At 48.6% G+C, this 19234-nt stretch overlaps 1 pseudogene; it reads right to left on the bottom strand.

Annotated features, from left to right (window-relative positions):
• Positions 1-13741: 13741 nt before the first annotated feature.
• Positions 13742-14339, bottom strand: LOC136510131 (uncharacterized protein At5g39865-like; annotated as a pseudogene).
• Positions 14340-19234: the final 4895 nt, after the last annotated feature.

Below are 19234 nucleotides of genomic sequence, written 5' to 3'. Positions count from 1 at the left end.
CCTATGAGCTAACCGGGCAGAGGCTGCGCTAGGGTCACCGACAGCGTCCTGCAAGTAGTCTAAGAAACTGTCATCTTTCTGGGTCTGGAGGCATGGTAGCTGGGCCTTTGCTTAGGTAGTCGGTCGGAGACATCTCTGCAAACTGCTGGCCGCGTAGGTCTCCACCACTCTCGGAGGCCGTGTTACAACGGTTCCCCCCTTTTGAGACCACGGTCCGCCCGAGCATGTCGTGAGCTCAAAACGCCCTAAGCAAGGATGTCCGCGGGTGCGGAGACTACGCATAGTCACATCTCCGACCGATCCCCGCAGGTTCCCCCCTGGCCCGCTTTGGCGCGGCCACTGGTCTTATCATAGTAGCCGTTAGGCTGCGAAACTAGCCGTTGTCCTACGCTATGGCCGTTTACGCCGTATTGCTTTCTGTTGTATACCTTGCGACTTCTTCGGAGATGACCGTTGGGCGGCAGGCGAATTCTCTAGAGATGACCGTTGGGCGGTAGGCGAATTCTCCGGGGATGACCGTTGTATAGCGGTAGCCAAACCGCCCACCCGCGGCCTATATAAGGGCGGGGTTGGTGGTAGTATCATGCCTATTGTAGGTAGCGGTCCGTGGGGGTTGACCTGGTTTTTTGGGTTTGGCTCATTTTTTGGTGTTGGTGGTTGGTTGTGAGGTGGCGGCGGAGGCAGTTGCTGCATGTGCTGCTGTTGCGGTGGAGGCTCGAACATGCTTTGGTTTTGTGGCGGTAGGTTTGTTTCGAGGTAGGTTATGTGGGGAGATTTTGGGTTTATGTAGGTCAGGCTTGCCTCCGACCTATAGTTACCCGCCGGAGGCTGCTGCGAAGGCGCTGACTGCCATGCTGGTAGGAAGTTTGGGTAATAGGCAGAGGCCAGTGTGGAGGGATGTATTTGGGTTGCATTTAGCGCTGGGTACATTGGGCAATACTGCTGGTGGCCAGTTGTGTAGGTGGTGTTGACCTCTCTTGCGCTCTGCTGTGTTGGAGGTTGGGCAGTCTGCTTGTTCTTCATCCTTTCCTGTGTCTCTTTTGTCTTCGGACAATCTTTGGTGCTGTGCCCTGCATTTTCACCGTGAAAAACACAATATGGCCTGCGTTGTTTCTGGATGTGGTTTTTGTTCCAGTTTTCGCCTTGGTAACCTTGCCGACCTTGGTTCCTGGTCTGGGTCTCCGACCGTGCTGGCGCTGCCAGTTGCCCTTGGTCGGGGTGAGGTTGACCCTCGATGCTGAGCACTTGCCTCTGGCCTGGTTTCTGATTTGATGCATTCTGGTTCGTATAGGTTTTCTAGGAGTTTTTGCTACTGTTTTGTTGTCTGTTTTGAGCCTGCTCCTCCAATCTTTTCCGGATGTCATTGTCTGATCTACAGTATTTCTCAAACTCATCATACAACTGATGTATGGAAGTTAGTTTCTTTCTTGCTAGGTGTGCTGCAAATGGCTCGATTTAGAGGCCTTTGATCGTTGCTTCTATGGCAATCTCGTCTGGGACGTCTGATGCCTTCACCTTTAGTTGCACGAATTTTCGGAAGTAGTCGTGTAGTGTCTCTCCCTGTATTTGCTTGCACTAGAACAGATCTGTGGAAGTCAGCGACTGTGCTGCTAGCCCCTTGAAGTTTGCCAATATCTTGTCCCGGAGGTTCTCCTAAGAATAGACTGTGCTTGGTTTGAGTATAGAATACCAAGCCAACGCGTCGCCTTCGGCTGCAATGACAAATGACTTTGCCAAGACGACGTCGTCTCCGCTGGTGGAGGCTACTGCTGCCTCGTAACTCATAATAAACTGATGGGGGGTCTGTCTTTCCGTTGAACTTTGGTAGTGTGATTGGCTTGTACGCCGTTGGCCATGGCGACTGTTGTATGCCTTCAGAGAGTGGGGACTTAGGATCAATAGGCCTCCGCATCACCTGAGATGGCATCATGGTCGGGCTGATCACTAGCGGAGGCCCTTGTGGTCTGGTTGCAGTTGGTGTTGCTGTGGAGGCTGGGATTGCGGAGGTTGACGCTGGTACTGCATGTTGCATACTTAGCATCTCAGCATGTAGGACTGCCAACTGCTGCCTTATTTCTACTGCTTGTGCTGACGCTTGAGTAGCTTGCTGATTAGCTGCGAATGCTGCTGCCATTCTGCCCCTCTCTTGTTGCGCTCTTTGCAACTGTGCTTGCAGCTGTTGCAGTTCTTGCTCGAGTGTTGTGGCTGAGTTTGGTTAGACCTCCGGATCTTGAATCTCTGGATCTTGGGGTTCTGGTGGTTGACCCTAAGCATCTGTTCTGGTGTCATCCTCCGCTGGCGAGGTTGCGTAGGTGCTACGGGTGGTGCACCTAGGCCTTCCTCTCTGACCCGTGGTCGTTGGTGCTCTGGTTGTGGTTTTTCTTTTCCCTGCCATCGTTGGTTTGCCTTGGCCAAACCACGGTGGGCGCCAATGTTGAGACTAGCGGTCTCAGACAGTGGAGAATTGGTAGGGGCCTTCGCCCGATGAGTGCGGTAATCGGGCGGAGGCTTTGGATGGGTTGGCTTGGTGAGTGGGCGTGCGAGGGAGTGACACGTAATACAGTGGTTTCATTAATACATTCACCCACCTCTCGTACGGTTACAAGTGTTCCCTATTTATAGGGCTCAACTACTACTTTTACAGAGATTACAATAGTACCCTTCAACTGCTACAGTATATTCTCGGAATATTCCACTACTCGCCTTTCCTCTTGGGGGTAATCTTGTCATGCCGCCCTCAGGTACTGGGCCTGCGCGATAGCCGGCCCATTAGGCCTTAGGATTCGGCGATGGGCCTTTGGGCCTCCGCCGTAGGTCTCCGCCCCATCAGGCCTCAGGATCCGGCGAAGGGCCTTTGGGCCTCCGCCGTCGGTCTCCGCCTCTGGGACGCTCCTCCTGTTTGGGTCTTTGCCCCTACGAGCGGAGGCCGAACCGGTGCGCCCGCGCCGTCCACGAGCGCCTTCCTCTAGTTACCTGCACACACGTAGGTAACGTTGGCATTTGATTAGCCTTGCAGCAGGGCGGCCTCTGCCCCCTCCGTCCGAAGACGCCTACGAGCTAACCGAGCGGAGGCTGCGCTAGGGTTACTGGTAGCGTCCTGCAAGCAGTCTGAGAAACCGTCATCTTTTCGGGTCTGGAGGCGTGGTAGCTGGGCCTTTGCTTAGGTAGTCGGTCGGAGACCTCTGCGAACTGCTGGCCGCGTAGGTCTCCTCCACTCTCGGAGGCTGTGTTACAACAATCGATTAACATATAACCAAAGATTTATGGCCAGCAGAGATGTATGATGTTGGCTATGAATCCCGTTGCTAATTTTAGCAACGTCACTTTCTTCTACTAAAGAGGACTGACGTGTCATCAAAGGTCGCAAGCAGAAACCAGAGCCCGTCGAGCAATGCGAGGGATGTCATGACGCAGGCCGCGACGGCGGTCCCGTGCTCCACCTGAGCTAGCAGCAGGTACAAGGAGAAGGCGAAGGCGGCGCAGAAGCTCCGCGCCGCACAGAGTAGCAGCGCTAGGGAGAAGGACACCAGCTTGAACCGCCTTTGTATGTCGAAAGCGGCGACCCCGCAGTAGACGAGGCTGAAGGTGGCCAGAGTGGAGCAGATGAACACCAGCGTGTTGCAGATGATGAACCCGTCGAACGCGTACCTGCCGGCAAGCACTGGCGTCCCGGCAGGTGCCTTCGCGCTCGCGTAGCTGAGGCTCCTGACGCCCCCCGGCATGGCGAAAACCGGGAGGCGTTCACCCCACCTGTCACTGAGAGGTGCTGCGTCTGGGTCGGTGGCGTGCGTTGTCGCGAAAAGCCGTCGTAAGTGCATGCTGAGTTTGTTTTTATTTGGTTCGCCAATAGCCAATTATATTGCTCCAATAGTCCAATCTACCCAAGCTCCGGCCATTAGCCACAAGTCCAATGTTTGTTTGCTTTAAAGGCATGTACAATGAGTCTTTTTGACTCGTCTGCATATGATTTTGTTTTGTGAAAAGACCCCTCATGAGGTGGAAGTGAGCCCAGCTCGTCGTCTTGCCAGGTGCATGAGTTCAACTGCTCGATGGAATACCAGTGAGGAGTGCTAACATCAACTCTAGTGGCAAGGTTATCATATTCTTGTGCAAGGTAGCCATACTTTTTTTATAGACAAACAAACACGTTCTGATCTAAGCTCGTCTCGGCAGGAACATGCAATTAAACACAGTCGCCAGTACCATTTGGTCTAGACTCTGGTTGGCCAAAGCCAGGCCGGCCAGATCCAGGAAATCAAACACGCCCATGAAGTCTGGTATCTCGATCCAATCCAAGCTACCTTCCCGCTCAATCACGTGCTCCTAGGGTGTGTTTGATTTTTGGCACGAAGGCCTGACCATGCCCATGGGCTGCCACTGCTCGTGTTTGATTGCTTGGGCCCCACCACTAAGCCGGGGCCGCCGGGTGCAAAACACCCTCTCTCACCACCATCTAGGAAACAAAATCTAGGTTCGTTTCCTGGCGGCCCGGCTGGCTTCAGCGCGCGAGCACAGGCTTGAGTCACCTCCCAACTATTTCTGACTTCTCACCACCCGCAACCGCACACTTGGTCTCGTCCGACGCACGCTACTAGCGATATCTACTTCTACAACGATCAATTTTCATTATTAAAGAAATCAAATTTGTCGTAATTTTAGTTTTATGATAAAAAATGGTTTGTTATAGAAGTAGCGTTATTCTTGCAATTCTATGACGATTCTAGAAAATCATCATAAAATTGGATAGATCTATGACAAAAACTGATCGCCATAGAACTGCTTTGGCATGCGTGGCAGAGGGCAGCCACGCTGGCGGTTGCTTCTGTTGGAGATGCTTTCCACGTGTACCTGCTATAGCTAGTTGCATTGGAGATGGTTCGGGTACGTGTCACCTTGAAACTGGACAATGTGGTCATCTCTGGTTCTTGCACGTTTCAGGTTCTTATTGGACCACGTGTAGGCCCCTATTGTTTCACATGTCAGATTTCTATTGGCACACGTGTCGTGTTGCGGTTGGGTTACGTGTCATTACTTTATTCGGCCATGTGTCGTATTTTTATTGGTCCACATAGTCGTTTTTTATTCGACCATGTGTCACGGTGCTGTCCGTCCATGTTTTGTTTTTTTATTCGGACACGTGGCTTGACGGCTTCCTTTCATGTGTCGGATTTTTATTAGCCCACATGTTGTGCCATGGCTATTTCACATGTCATGCACTAGTTCGTTCATGTGTCGTATTTTTATTTGATCGCGTGGCCTGTCCAAGTTCTACCATGTGCCCAACAATCAATTTATAATAAAAGTAATTCAAGATCGTCGTTGCGGCACAGATTGACTATATAATTATTCGACGATGACTACATAATTATTCGACATGACAATCAAATATAATAAATTACTGTTTACACATTAACAGCAACCCACTGATAGTTTCACCATATCAAACCAGTACACGAGTACACACATCCAACAACAAATGTGTCGGGTACCATAAAACGGGGTACCCCGAGCGTATAGCAAAAGAATCACTTAAACCCCATCAAAAACAAAGCCAAAGGGTAAGCCATTTGTTAAACCCCGGCCTCGTCCGAGCCCACCGGCTCTCCGCCTCGCTCCTGGCCTCGCACGAGAGGTCTCGGCGGCCTGCCAAACCTCTGCCTCGTGCGAGGCCTCGCACAGGGGGCCTCGACGGGGAACCGATTCTCCGTCTCGTCCGAGGCCCCACACGTAAAGCCTCGGACGAGATGTCGATTCTCCGTCTCGCTCGAAGCCAGCTCAGCAACAACCCGTCGCTTCCGCCTCGACCGGTCTCTCCGACAGCGCGTCGCGTCCCATTAATGCACCAACTACTCCCGCGATATCAGCCGAACGACGGCTCGACACTGCAGAGTGGCCGATGAGACAAGAAGTCGCATCAGCACCATACCGACCTGGACAGGGCGCGGCGGGGATTACCGGCCACTGTGCTCTGGTGCTGTGCCCATGATCAGCGCCTGCACTACACTGTGCCACCTAACCCCCGCCCCAGAGACAACGCGGCATGGGGAGTCAAGTCCGGGTCACCATAGCCATGGAATCAGCGTATGAGACCAACTACTCCCTCCAAGCCTCGACAATCTACTTCAGGGGCTCAGCAACCTCGGGATTCATGTCTACTGAGCCTCCCACGATGGTTCGGCCTTGGCACCAGCTGAGCCTCGGCTTCTCGCGCTGTCAACATACAGTGACCCACACATCGACCGCCATGCCCGCTTCGAGGTAACACTGGAGCTCCCACGATGCACAGGATCGGATGTGACCGGCGCGTCGCCCTAGTACTTCAAGGACGAGACCACTCCATCGCCCACGCCGCCACAGTAACAGGCTACAGGGCTCGGACATGCCGCCTCCGTTCGCACGACGTCGTGTAGCTAGCGCATGTATCACCCTTATCCCCCCCCCATTCAACTATAAAAGGGAGGGACCAGGGCCATTTCTAGGATCAGACAGAGACGATTAGGCCTACGCCCACGCAACGAACTCACGTATAAACACACAGACAAATGCTCGAGCTCCCCCGCTACCTGAGATCAACATCTCAAGCAATCCACGCCGCTCCACGTAGAGACCTGGGACTAGCTCCCTCTCTCACCCTGCTTGTAACCCCCTACTACGAGTATTTCGGTGCAAGGAATACAAGATCGATCTCTCAAACTGGACGTAGGGTACTCATCACCCGAACCAGTATAAACCTTGTATCTCTTTGCATCACCATCCGGGATTGAGAACACGCAGTACAAATTTACTAGTTGGTTGAGGGCCCGCCGGTCCGAAACACCAACAAAATGTTCACTATATCAAGCCAACAGAATTGACGACTGAGAGTTACCAAAAGAAGAGCTAAAGCGCATGATATCCTCACGTAGCTTATTGTACTCCTCCTGTTGTATCTTGAACTCCTCAAACTCCCTTTCAATCTTTTCTGTCTTCCTCTTCATTTCATCCACTTGTTCGACGAGGTTAGCGGAACTTTCCTATTCAGCAACAAACTGTTGCTGAAGCATTCTCTCCATTGGTTTCTCTGTTCTGGCGGAGCTTGTCGGGATACCAACATTCTTCAAAAAAAGGGTGTTGCCGTTGACCTGGGAGTGGACCTGGCCATGGGAGAGGCAAAGGACCATGGGAACAACATCAACACTTGTCATTGATTCGAGCCCATCAGCAACAGGTTTTACTCGCATAGTTTCCATAGCTTCCTATGAAATTCAAGCAGTAAACATTAGGTTACAGATAGTGGAAGAGGACTTTAATTGAAAACCCAAGAGATTAGTTCATAACAAGTAACGCATGTTTCATATTAATATGGATTACGGGGTTGTTTGGATCTTGGCCACACATAGCCACGCTATGACGAGCTGTGACGGTGGTGGGGTTTTCATCCGCCACACTCTTATGGCTCATTCTCTACTGAGTAAAGATGTGGCAACCTTATTTAAGTCAGCAACCAAACAGCTGCTTCGGTTCCCGTGGTGAGCCACAGTTTATGGCGTGGCGGCCGGTGGCCCTCAACCAAACACCCTCTACATAAGCACAATGCACAGGTACTGATATGGATTACATACTATGAAATTTAAGCAGGAAACAATAGGTTACAGATATGGATTACATAAGCACAATGCACATGTATTGCAACTTTAAAATTAAATGATGGTGCCAAATTTAGGGCCCCTTTGCTTCATAGGATTTCCAAAATAAAAAATATAGAAATCAATAATCCTATGGAATTAGCACCGTAGAGGCCTTGGGTTCACAGGAAGAAATGGGGGAAGCAAAACCATAGGAAAGTTTCTTATTCTTCAACTTTCATAGGAAAACAAAGGAAAAAACATCCAGTGAAACCTCATTATACTGGTTTCCTATGTTTTTTCGGTACAAAACCAAACACCCCTTCTAACAAAATTCCTCTGTTTTTCACATGCATTCGAATCATATTCTTGTATTTTTCCTGTTCCTACGTTTTTGCGATCCTACGTTCCAAAGGGGGCCTTAGGCTCCTACCACTATTACTTCTATTAATAGTGCACATGAGTTTCTGTTTATACAAAGGCTAGAGTAATAATAAAACACAACCATCACTTACAAATGATTGTAGTTATACAACATAGGAACGAGATCTTGTAGCCTGGTGGCACTCACTTTTGCACAGTTTTGCTTGTTCTTCTTAGATCCATGAGTCAACTATCTAGGTCATGTTGACTTCACTCGCTTGGACTGCCTTCCTCTAGGACTGATATCACTGCTGCCTTTTGTCCTATTGGTGGAGCCTCCTCTATGGCTTCTTTGAACCGTACGCTGAAATTGGAGAAACAAATTTAAGCAGGAAGCATGTACAAATTGTATTGCTATCCAGACAATAAAGCATTGCATTGATATCTGGCCCCCCTCCACCACCCGACCTCTCCCACCCAAACTCAATACAAGGTAGAACAAGCACCTCAACTGCAAGGGCCACTGGCTTATCTTGTAAATCTGAATATATTTCATCTGTATCACTAAATCCCTCAACAACCACTCCTGGTTCTTCCATCTTCCTATGATTCTTTGTGACTTGTGCCTCCCACTCTCATTCAAAAGCAGTTAGTAGTTGTTCATCTCGATTACAAAGGTATTTATTAACTAAAACTTCTAGCGAATGTCAACACAAGTGATCCTAAGCTTGATGGATGGAAAATGTAGAACCACGCGGGCAAGGAATTTTCTCCCATGTCTCTCCCTCCATATCCACAACAAGTATCTGCTGACAGCCCCACCAGTACCTCATAATGTGCAAACAACCGTTAAGATACATAGTTTCTGATGTTCTCCTATCTGATCTCTCAATTGTCACAGAAGCACTCCTGCCCCATTTAGATTTCTTATGGATCCATGCTGCAGTTTGTGATGAGTAGATGTCCACACCCCTGCACTGATCAAACTGCTCCTATATATATTCAATCACATGGAAGCGCGAGGTGGCTTTCGGATCGAACCCTAATCGAGCCTCACCAACAAAATGGATGCTAGGCGGCAGCTCCTTGAACTCCTTGCTTGCCAGATTGTAGACAACATAGCAGTATGATCCATCAGCCCCTCGACACCAACATAGGATGAGGCCGTTGCAGATATTTGAGACAGCTACATTGCCCAAGGTGAAGGGCAAGAAGGACAAGGAGGGGTGTTCACCAGTGACTCTAGTGTAGCATCGATAGCCCCAGTCGGTGTCATAGAAGAAGCATGCCAGAGTCCGGGGCAACACCTTATGGTTGTTGTAGTCCTTGATGAGGCGGTTCGAGGAGCGACAAACACATTTGCAGCAAAACAAGGAGTAGACAGGGAGGCGGCGGAGAATCTTGACAATGGTATCATCCATGAGGCTAGCCAGTGCATTCCTCTTGTTGGGGGCCTCCTCTATTTCATCTATGGGTAGTAGGATGAGAGCTTGCTCAGTAATGAGATCACTAAAGAGGAAAATAATTCAACAAAGATCCAATAATAAAGTCCACAACTCATACCAAAGTCCAACAGTGAAGTTAATGGAGCTATAATCATTACAATTCTAGCTAAATCAAGTCTATCCATCACACTTACAATCAGTACATGAGCTTAGAGCTTAGGAGGCAGACAAAGATTAAGAGGACGATAATTACAATAGTTTTGAGGGCAGAAGCAATGGGCTTGTTTGTTTGCCTAGATAGATACCTATAATCAAGCAAGCACTTGATAATTAATAGGCCTAGTTGTACACTGGCATTTACAGTTACAAAACTGAACATATGCAGAAAACCAAGACATTAGTAGAAAACTAACCAGTGTCACCTCCTAGTTCTTTTCATCATATCATTGGCCTAACCAGGTCTCCAACGCTAGAATATTTCTTGTATACTTCATGTTCAAGTAAGGACCAAAATAGTGAAGCGAACAGGAAAATGTGAGAAAGGATACCTGTGGAACGGATCTGTCGCCTCTGCCATGGCACACAACGAACACGGACGCCAATACCGCCACGCTCCATGGGCAAGCCTCGCTGCCTAGCCTCTAAAAGGATGCTAGAGCCACCATAGCACACCAGAGATCCTCCGCCGCCACCGCTAGTCTAACAGGCATAGATTTGTTTCCACTTGAAGGGAAATATCCAATATAGGTCAACCTGTAGGGCATCCACACAGAGAATATAATAATATAAAGAATCCAAAGATATGCCAATACAACTAGACATCTAGCGCAATGGTAAAGATCGTGCATTCCTTCCTCCGGGTCCCAGGTTTGACTCCTAGGCATTGAGTTTTTTTTAATTTATTAGACCCCGGCGGCACAAAATGTACAAGTGACACGTAAGCCATCGTGTCCCACGGGTCGGATGGAGATGAAGAAAGGTCCCATAGGTACACGTGACACGTGAGCCGTTGGGTCCCATAAGTACACGTGACATGCAAGCCATCGGGTCCCATAGATCGGATGGAGATGGAGAACGGTGCCATAGGTACATGTGACACATAAGTTGTCGGGTCCCACAGGTCGAATGCTGAAGGGTCTCGTAGATACACATCGGACGAAGAAAGGACCGAGTAGAGACTTGTTTTACAAATTGCAAGTGTCATAGATGAATAACTATAGGTCCCACAGGTACACGTCGGATGGAGATGGGTCCCACAGGTACACGTCGCATGGAGAAAGGATCGAGCGAAGACTTTTATGATGAATTGCAAGCATCACAGATGAGTAACTACAGGTCCCACATGTATAGTCGGATGGAGAAAGTACCGTGTGGAGATCTATGATGAAGCCATTCATTATAGATTGAATATTGTTCAGCACAGATGAGTAATTAGTTCAATGACGAATCCCTATTCATCACAGTATTAAAGGAGATCATCACAAATGAGTCACGCGAGCGATCTATGATGTTTTTTTGTGATGATGCCTGATTTTGTCATAGAAAATGAGGGTTGTAGGATCGTCACCACTGATCTATGATGAAACGGAAATATTCATCGTAAAAAACGATCTTCTATGACGGTTTTGGATCCATCATTAAGATTTTTGTCATAGAAGTGGAGATTTCTAGCCGTGACAGTTCACGCTCGCCGCAGATGCCAAGGCCACTGTTGCCACCCCCATCGCTGTGGCCACCAATGCCAAGCTGGTATGGGCGCGCATTCCACTGTTGTCGTTGCGACCCCCATCGCCATGGCCGTGCCTTTGACCGCCGTCGCCGCCGTGTTGCCATGGTCACAGATACCTACTACTAGCGTTGCTTGTGCTGGCCGCCATGGTGGCAACGATGTGAGTGGTGGGCGCCTCTAGGTGCATGGGAGGAAGCCGTCGCGACCATCTCTCAAAGTGTAGATCTTCTCCTCCGTGCTAGGCGACCTCGCCATCTTGCTCCACCTATCGTACTACTACCCTACCGCCTTGTCCTCGTTCAAGGACATGCCTAAGACAAAACTGCACTTCCCTAGCATGCCACCGATCCGCACACTTGACATTGGGTGACGATGTGGGACTGGGACAGTGACATCGCCAAGGCACGCATGTCCTAGTGCTCGCACATGCTCGAAGCGAGGGACATCCTCGTGAAAAGCTTCAACTGGCTAGAGGCATGGGTCCTAGAAGCGCTCAGCCATGGGCCTTTGCACACTGGGGCGCTCAGCTCCGCCAGTCCATTGTATCAGACCTCCCATGGTGAACACAAACACGCCCACCTCGTCCCTAGCATACATCCTGTCCCACCCCATCCCGCCGGCGCCGTGAGGCCGAGGTGGGGGCGTCTGCATTCGCCATGCCACTCGCGATGGCTCCTTCGTGGTGGCATCCTGCTATGCGCAGCTGCTAGACGCCGCTGCCATGCATGTGTTCGATGAAATGTCAATGACTACCACGTTCTAAGTTTAGGGTCACCGCATTCTTTATATAGGCAAACAAACACGATCTGAACTGAGCTCGGTTATGCTAGAACACGACAACCAAACACATTAAGTTGCATCAGGGCAGTCCCAATGATGTATTGATGATGGTTTCTATCCTCATTAAATAACTTGTCACGTAGGCAAAACGCTGACATGACAACTTAATTAATGAAGAAAGAGAGCAAAAATCATAGAAATGGTTTCCTCATGAAGAAATCAGGTCTTCTCTTGACCTAATGCACCAAGAAACCATGAAATCGCCATTAGGGAGAAACCACCAGTTTCTAGCGGGCTCGTGCCGCACTTCCAGTGGAGGAAGAAGATAGAGTTGGGAGAGAGAAAGATAAAATAATTATTACTCATAGAAACCATGGGTTGGAAAGCAATACTTTTTTGGTGCGGTATCCTATAATATAGAAACTACTAGTTTTTTTATTGGGACTGCCCTTAGGCCACACAGATTCAGGAAATCAAACACGCCCCTAGTTGGCACGCAGACCTATGATGGTGTGGCGAAAGCAGTGCACCTCTCCCTTAGAGTTGGCCTCGGTAAGGTCAAGCATCACGTGGTGTGAGTGACCGGTGGCGAAGGGAGGGAGGGGCTGAGGAGGGCCTGGCACCCCCAACATGCTGGTACCTCCGTAACGCTCCCTCATTATTTAGCGAGTTAATCAATCAATTAGTAAGGTAACGATACTAATTATAGTGCTTTAATTGCTTGTTCTTTTTCTATAATAATCTAGGATTAGCCTTTCTATTGTCTTTTTTATTTCTTTTGTTCTCCCTAGTACAATTCTATAGCTAGTTAACAAATATAATCAGTGTTTTGCTTGTTTATTCTCGTATTGATCTCCAACAACATCTATATTATTTAGGACTAGTCTTTATGTTGTCTTTGTCATCTACTTTGTTTCTATTATTACCATGATATTTTTTTCCTAATAATTAGATTGATCGAGCAAAAGTTAGAGACCCAATGCTAATTAAGTTTTGTTCTATTTTTCTTTGTAATATTCACTGATTTTTTCTTTTATGTATATCGTAAAATAAACTTTTATTTGAATATTATTTGTGTTATTATCGTATATGCATTTTACCACATATGATTGTTGTCGGCTCGCCTCCCCTATCCTCAAATCCTGGCTCCACCCCCTGCGTGGGATAGTCCATGCGGGAGCGTGTTGTTGTACTTGACAAGCCACCGCGGTGATCACAACAAATAGCACGTTGATCCGGTAGCGCTGCACAGTGTTGTACACGGGACCTTGACATCGGTAAGGCCATGGAAGAGGTTTCTTGTGCACATGCCAATAAAGAACATGACCATGGGCTCGAGTGCTGTCACTGTGCACTACGGCGAGGCCTCCATATTGATCTTGTCCGATCAGTGCTCTCAGTGACGCGGTTGCATTGCCCTTCCGCAGGAATGTCCATATCTTTACTGCATAGATGTGTTTGGTTTTCTGGCTAAATTCTAGCCTAGCTAGAATCCTGGTCTAAACAGCCTTGGCCTGTTTCCACCGAGCTAATCCTTAATTATTTGGTTGTCTAAGCCTGACTAGCTTAAAGATGTATTTGGTTGCCTAGTTTATTTTGATATAAGGCATCCTCAACAAGCATGGCACACGGCAGCAGCAAAGTGAGCATCGCAAGTATGGCGATCACGAGGAGGAGCAGCGCAACCAAGGCAAGCAGGGTAGGGCTAGCAGGCAAGCACGAAAGGGAGCCCCTCTTCTTTTTTTTTTTGTTGATAATCTCTACAACCTCTACCACTTCGATTAGCACCACGAACGATCGCCGCCCGTCCCCGTTGGCGATCAAGAACAGCAGTTAGCGCAGCGTACCAATCCATTCTCATTGCACTAGCCGTAGCGGACAACGCGGTCCTCCTCCTCGACGAACGCCTTGCGGCCTCCGTTGCAGCCGGTGCAGGGGATGAACTGGATGCCGCCGCAGGCGTTGCAGACGAAGGTTGGGTCCTACCTGGCCACGCTATCGAGGAGGCGCCGGAGCTGTCCGGTCTCGTTGAGCTATCGAACCTCGTCCGCGCCACCGACGAGGCGGCCGCCGATGAACAGCTGCAGGAGCGCGAAGGCGCGTCCCCGTGCGGCCAGCAGCGCCTGGAGCTCCCGGCGGAGCGCGGCGTCCATGGACACGTCCTGCTCGTCCACGGCGACGCGGAACCCGCGCAGGATGGCGCGCACCGCGGCGCAGTCCGCGAACGTGCGCCGCACCCCGTGCAGTGACGTCGTGTACAGCACCACCGCCTACGGCCGCTACACGCGCGGCTTGTCCGTGAGCTACTGCCGCCGCCGCCGCCGGTCGGTGCCCCTGGTGGTGGTGGTACGTCAGCGACCGCGTCAGCTAGGACGGCTTCTTGCCGCTTCCAACCGTGACGCCGCCGCAATCCTCCATCTCACACGCCGCCGTGGGAGAAGGCTAGGCTAGGTTCTTTGGCTACGACGGTTACTGGGAGGCGAGGAAGGGCGGGAGGAGGACGAAGGGGAAGGTGCCTGTGCAAGCAATTGACGCGAGAAACGGAATTCTCCAAGATCCGCGAGGTTGCCGAGGGCGGTGCAGCCATGCGCGAGACCACCGTCGGGGATGGCTCGCGCTCGCTGCCACCGTTGGGGAGGGCTCGTGTTCACGGCGGCGGGGTGGGGCACTCAAGGGCGAGAGGGCCGATGGTGGGCGCTCACGGTAGCAGCACGGGGGCGGAGGGCCGGTGGTGGAGCACACCGCTCACGGCGGCGGGGTAGGGCGGTGCCCGTGCTGCCACCTGCCAGCATCAGGGAAAGTGTGCATTGCCGGCAGTGGTTGGTGGAGCAGGCACGGCACCGGAGGCTGAAGATGATGTTGAGGGAGGTGACGGGAACGGACCTGTGCCTGGCCAAGCTGGCTCTAGAAAAACGGCCACAGGTGGCGTTCTTCCAGAGCCAGGCCCAGAGCATAAGGCGCTGTTTGGCATAGCTCCAACTCTGGTGGAGCTACTTCACTCCAGAATTTCAGGTAGAGCTAGCTCTAGGTAGAGTTGGAGCTGTCTGATGGAGGTGTTTGGCTAGGAGGGTGCCCCCAGCTCCACAAAAGAGGAGTTCGAGGGTAGATTGCCATTCTTGCCCCTGATTTGAATAAATACACCGTTCTTTAGACAAAATGAATGACTTAAACTTCTCACAAAAATATGAAATGAAAATACATACAGTAAATTCCAAAATAATTACTAATACATTTCAAGCCAAGTCATCCCAAGTCATTGAACATCGATTAATCCAATTTGTTCAACACATAATGAGTAGTATAGATAAACAATCAGTAGCCAATTAGTAGATATTTGGACTGCATCTATCTACTGCTCTCCATGCCCCAGCGCTCGAGGTCTCCCTAGCCTCGCCGCCCCCACCCTCACCTCTGCTCGCCGAGAAGTCCAGCGCCGCGTCCCCGGCCGGCGCCGACGTCGCCGCCATGTCCTCCGCCACGTTCCACTTCCCGACGCCCGCGGTGCGCGCACTGCTCACGCTGGCGCTGGACTTCCGCAAGCGGATGTACGTGCCACTGCTGTGGGGGTACTACGGCAGCGTCGTCCACTTCACCCGTGTGCGCGCCGACCTCGACGCCAAGCTACCCGCCGTCGCGGCGGCGCTGGACCGCCACGTTGCCGGCGTGCCAGAGGACGAGCTGTGGTGCGCCGTGGAGTGGCTCCATGGCCGCTAGCAGCAGGAGGGCGGCGGCGTTCGGCGGACGGCGGCAGGGCTCGGGCAGCCGACGGCAGGGATGGATGGCGGCCGCCGGTGTGGGTGGCGGCGGGCAAACCCTAGCGGCGGCGGGGGTCGGGCGCCAGAACAAAGTAGTCGCGGATTGGAGGAGGCGCAGGAGGGAGATGTGGCGCGGGGGTCTCGGGAGGAAAAGAACGAACCGTTTTTGTGTAACCAGTGACATTGGTGGGTAATTACCCATCAACTCCACGAGAAGGTTTATATTGGGTGGTTCTGGAGCAGGCAAATAGAGGTGCTCCAAAAGAGGTGCTCCAACACTCTAACTTTGTGGAGTTGGCAGCTCCATAGAGTTTTGGAGCTGAGGTGTTTGACTGAAAAATTAATTAAAGTTGCTGAAGTTCAGCTCTAGAGCCATGCCAAACAAGCTCGAAGAAAGGCTTTCTCAAGCCTAGCTAGACTCCATCTACACCTAACTAAACATGTCTATCTTGGCTCCAGAAAACAGAAACACCTAACCAAACACACCATGTGGATGTGTCCGTGCTGTCCATCAAGTTGACAAAGACCAACGTGAAAGCGGTCACGTCTATCTGAATGTTGCCGGCGAAGTCACGGATGTCAGTTTGGGAGTTTGAGAAGTTACACAGCAGCTGCCCATCGGACCTGTTCGTCTGGCATTAAAGGCGATGATAAGTCACTAAAGCTGTTTTTTTTATGAAAAAAAATATAGATTTTATTTTATAAATCGGTTGATAAGTTTAAACGAATAGAGCCGATGTTCGGTGAGTCTATACACGTAAAGGCGATGGATAAGTCGACTAAAGTTGTTTTTGTTATGAAAGAAAAATAATATAGATTCTATCTGATAAATCGGCTGATAAGTTTAAACGAACAGGGCCAATGTTCGGTGAGTCTGTACACATTCTCATAGTAATATCCTCTAAAGAAGATAGTTGGTTGCAAAGTTAAACTTGTACTACCTTTGTCCCCAAAGGATATAATTATGGGTTACGTGTCAGTTAGAGTGTTTCATATTTGATCAAATTTATAGTAAATAGTATTTACATTTATTGCTCTAAATTAATTTATTGTGAAAATATATTTCGTAAATTATCTAAGGCTCCATTTAGATCCTTGAAATTGAATTTATTTTAATAATTATAATTTAGATACATAGCAATTAAGCTAATATAGATGTATATGGGTTATATTTGTATATTATTGTTGGCTACATGAGAGATACTTATGTGTTGTATTTCTACCGTAGGGGAGCGAGTTGAAAAGTGCTATAAGTCACAAAATAGAAATATAGAATGGTGTTATATAGAATCAATTTTCATCTCATATCCTATGAATTTAAGATAGGCTTATATGTGAGCTTTGAAAAATAGTGGAATGTCAAATTCTAAGCTAAATAGCCTAATTTATTAAGTAGATTTTAATTCCTCCGAATGAAAGGATCAAACAGCCCCTAATGATATTTATTTGACATTATAAATATTAAAACATGATATATTAATTGGTCAAATTTGATATATTAAAATATGACATTATTCTAGAATTGTATTTTTTGGGGACGGATGGAATACATAATACATGTTGTTAATGTCCAATCAATTTTATTTGGAATTTCCGATTTATGTCTTGAGGTGGCGTTTGGATGGTGAGATATGGAGGTTGGGGTAGGATATGAGATAGGGTGAAAATCATATCCTCTGTTTGGATTGTGAGTAAGGCCTAGTTTAGATGCAAATTTTTTTGCAAAATGAACACTGTAGCGTTTTCGTTGTTATTTGGCAATTAGTGTCCAATCATAGTCTAATTAGGCTTAAAAGATTCGTCTTGTGGATTTCGTCTAAACTGTGTAATTAGTTTTATTTTTTATTTATATTTAATGTTTCATGCATGCATCTAAATATTCGATATGACGGAGAATCTTGAAAAATTTGACAAAATGAAGTGGAACTAAACAGGACCTAAGAAAAATTGACAGGGAAGAGGATAGGGAAATGCAGGCCTCATTTGAGATCCTATCCATCGAGAGAGGTGGGTTATATGACCTGGATAGAAGCTTGCGCCGCCGTCGCTGGCCGTCGCGAGCCTCTAGGAGCTGCTGCTCGCCTCAGTAGCGCGGTCGCTGACAGCCGCCTCATCGCAGGCCTCCAGGAGCCGCTGCTCGCCTCGTCGCGCCTGCAGAGCCGTCGCTGAAGGCGCAACTCGCATCGCAGCTAGAGAAGGCTGAGCGGAGCTTGTCCCGCCGCCGTGCCCAAGCCATGGGCCTCTGCTCGGCCCGGCCGCCCGCACAAGTGCCTACTCGCGTGCTGCTCGGTGAACGGCGATTGGTGAAGGAAGGCTTGCGTGCGTGTGGTGAATGCCATTTTTTATCCAGCAGCAGCACGTGGAGATTGATTCGAGATGAGAAGCTAATCTGGTAGAGTGGAACTCCATTCAGTCACCATAGAAGCAGATCTGAAGCTACGGTGGCCTACTCGTTCAAGGTCGATTTGGATTTTGGAACTAGCGTATTCCATTTTAAGTGAGATTGGACTGGGTAGCGGTGATCAAAAATCACCTTTAACAGAGTATTTATTTATGACATCTATTTTGGGTTGCCTGAGAGACATAATTTAAATATGAACATCTTCTCTTATGGAAACTCATTTGTAGAAATGATTCTCTTTTGAGTTTTGTTGTTGGAGAAGATATCGAATATGTATTGAACATTTTACCTGTAGCGTTACCCAGAAAATGAATAAACCTTCATTTTGAGCGTTCATGTTGGTGATAGCCTTAGTTGCCAACACGGTGGCAAGCAAGCAAGAGCATAAAGATGTGCTCGGGGCACGCTATTGCAGTGGATGACGAGTACAATGGATGAGCAAAGAAACAACACGAGAAGAGAAATATGCTCTGTTTTGTTTTGTTTTCTTCTTCTTCTTCTTTTTCTGTTGTAACTGACGTATCCCAAACCAAGTATCCAAACACGGGAATGAGACAAAAAACTCTATAACCCTAACCCAACCCTACCCCATCATAACCCATCTCATTTTCTCAAAACCCAAACCCAGCAGCTATCCAAACTCCACCTGACAGTTAAACGAGACATTGCTACGTAGAAAACATTGTTTGTTGTTTGCACGAGTTGCGCGCTGACTCAAGCTGCAGTCTGCAATATAGTTTGTCTTGGCTTGCATCATCCGTTTCATATTTATCCTACTTTCAAAGTTTATGAGTCAAATTAATAATTCTAAACAAGGAATAAAAACGTAGATCATGACTTTAGAAAAAATATGAAAGTAGTGTCATATTTTTCTAAGGTATAAAAGCAAACTTTTTGTGAATTTTCGAAGATTAGATCAGATTGTTAGTATTTTAAATATATATACTTTTCAAAAAATATTTGAACAATGTTTTGAAAAAAATAATTTCTAAAAGTTTTCTAGATAAAATCTAAATATCACGAATGTCTGTTTTATATTCCTCGTTGCTAGGTAGGATGGATGGCGTGAATTGGACCAATCCACGAGACTAAACTTTAGTCCATGTCACATCGGGTATTTGATACTAATTAGAAGTATTAAATATAGACTAATTATA

The sequence above is a fragment of the Miscanthus floridulus genome, chromosome 16, assembly GCF_019320115.1.
Source record: "Miscanthus floridulus cultivar M001 chromosome 16, ASM1932011v1, whole genome shotgun sequence".
In the NCBI taxonomy this organism is placed as follows: Eukaryota; Viridiplantae; Streptophyta; class Magnoliopsida; order Poales; family Poaceae; genus Miscanthus; species Miscanthus floridulus.
The sequence above is the reverse complement of the archived record's forward strand: the minus strand, read 5'-3'. Positions and strand labels throughout refer to the sequence as shown.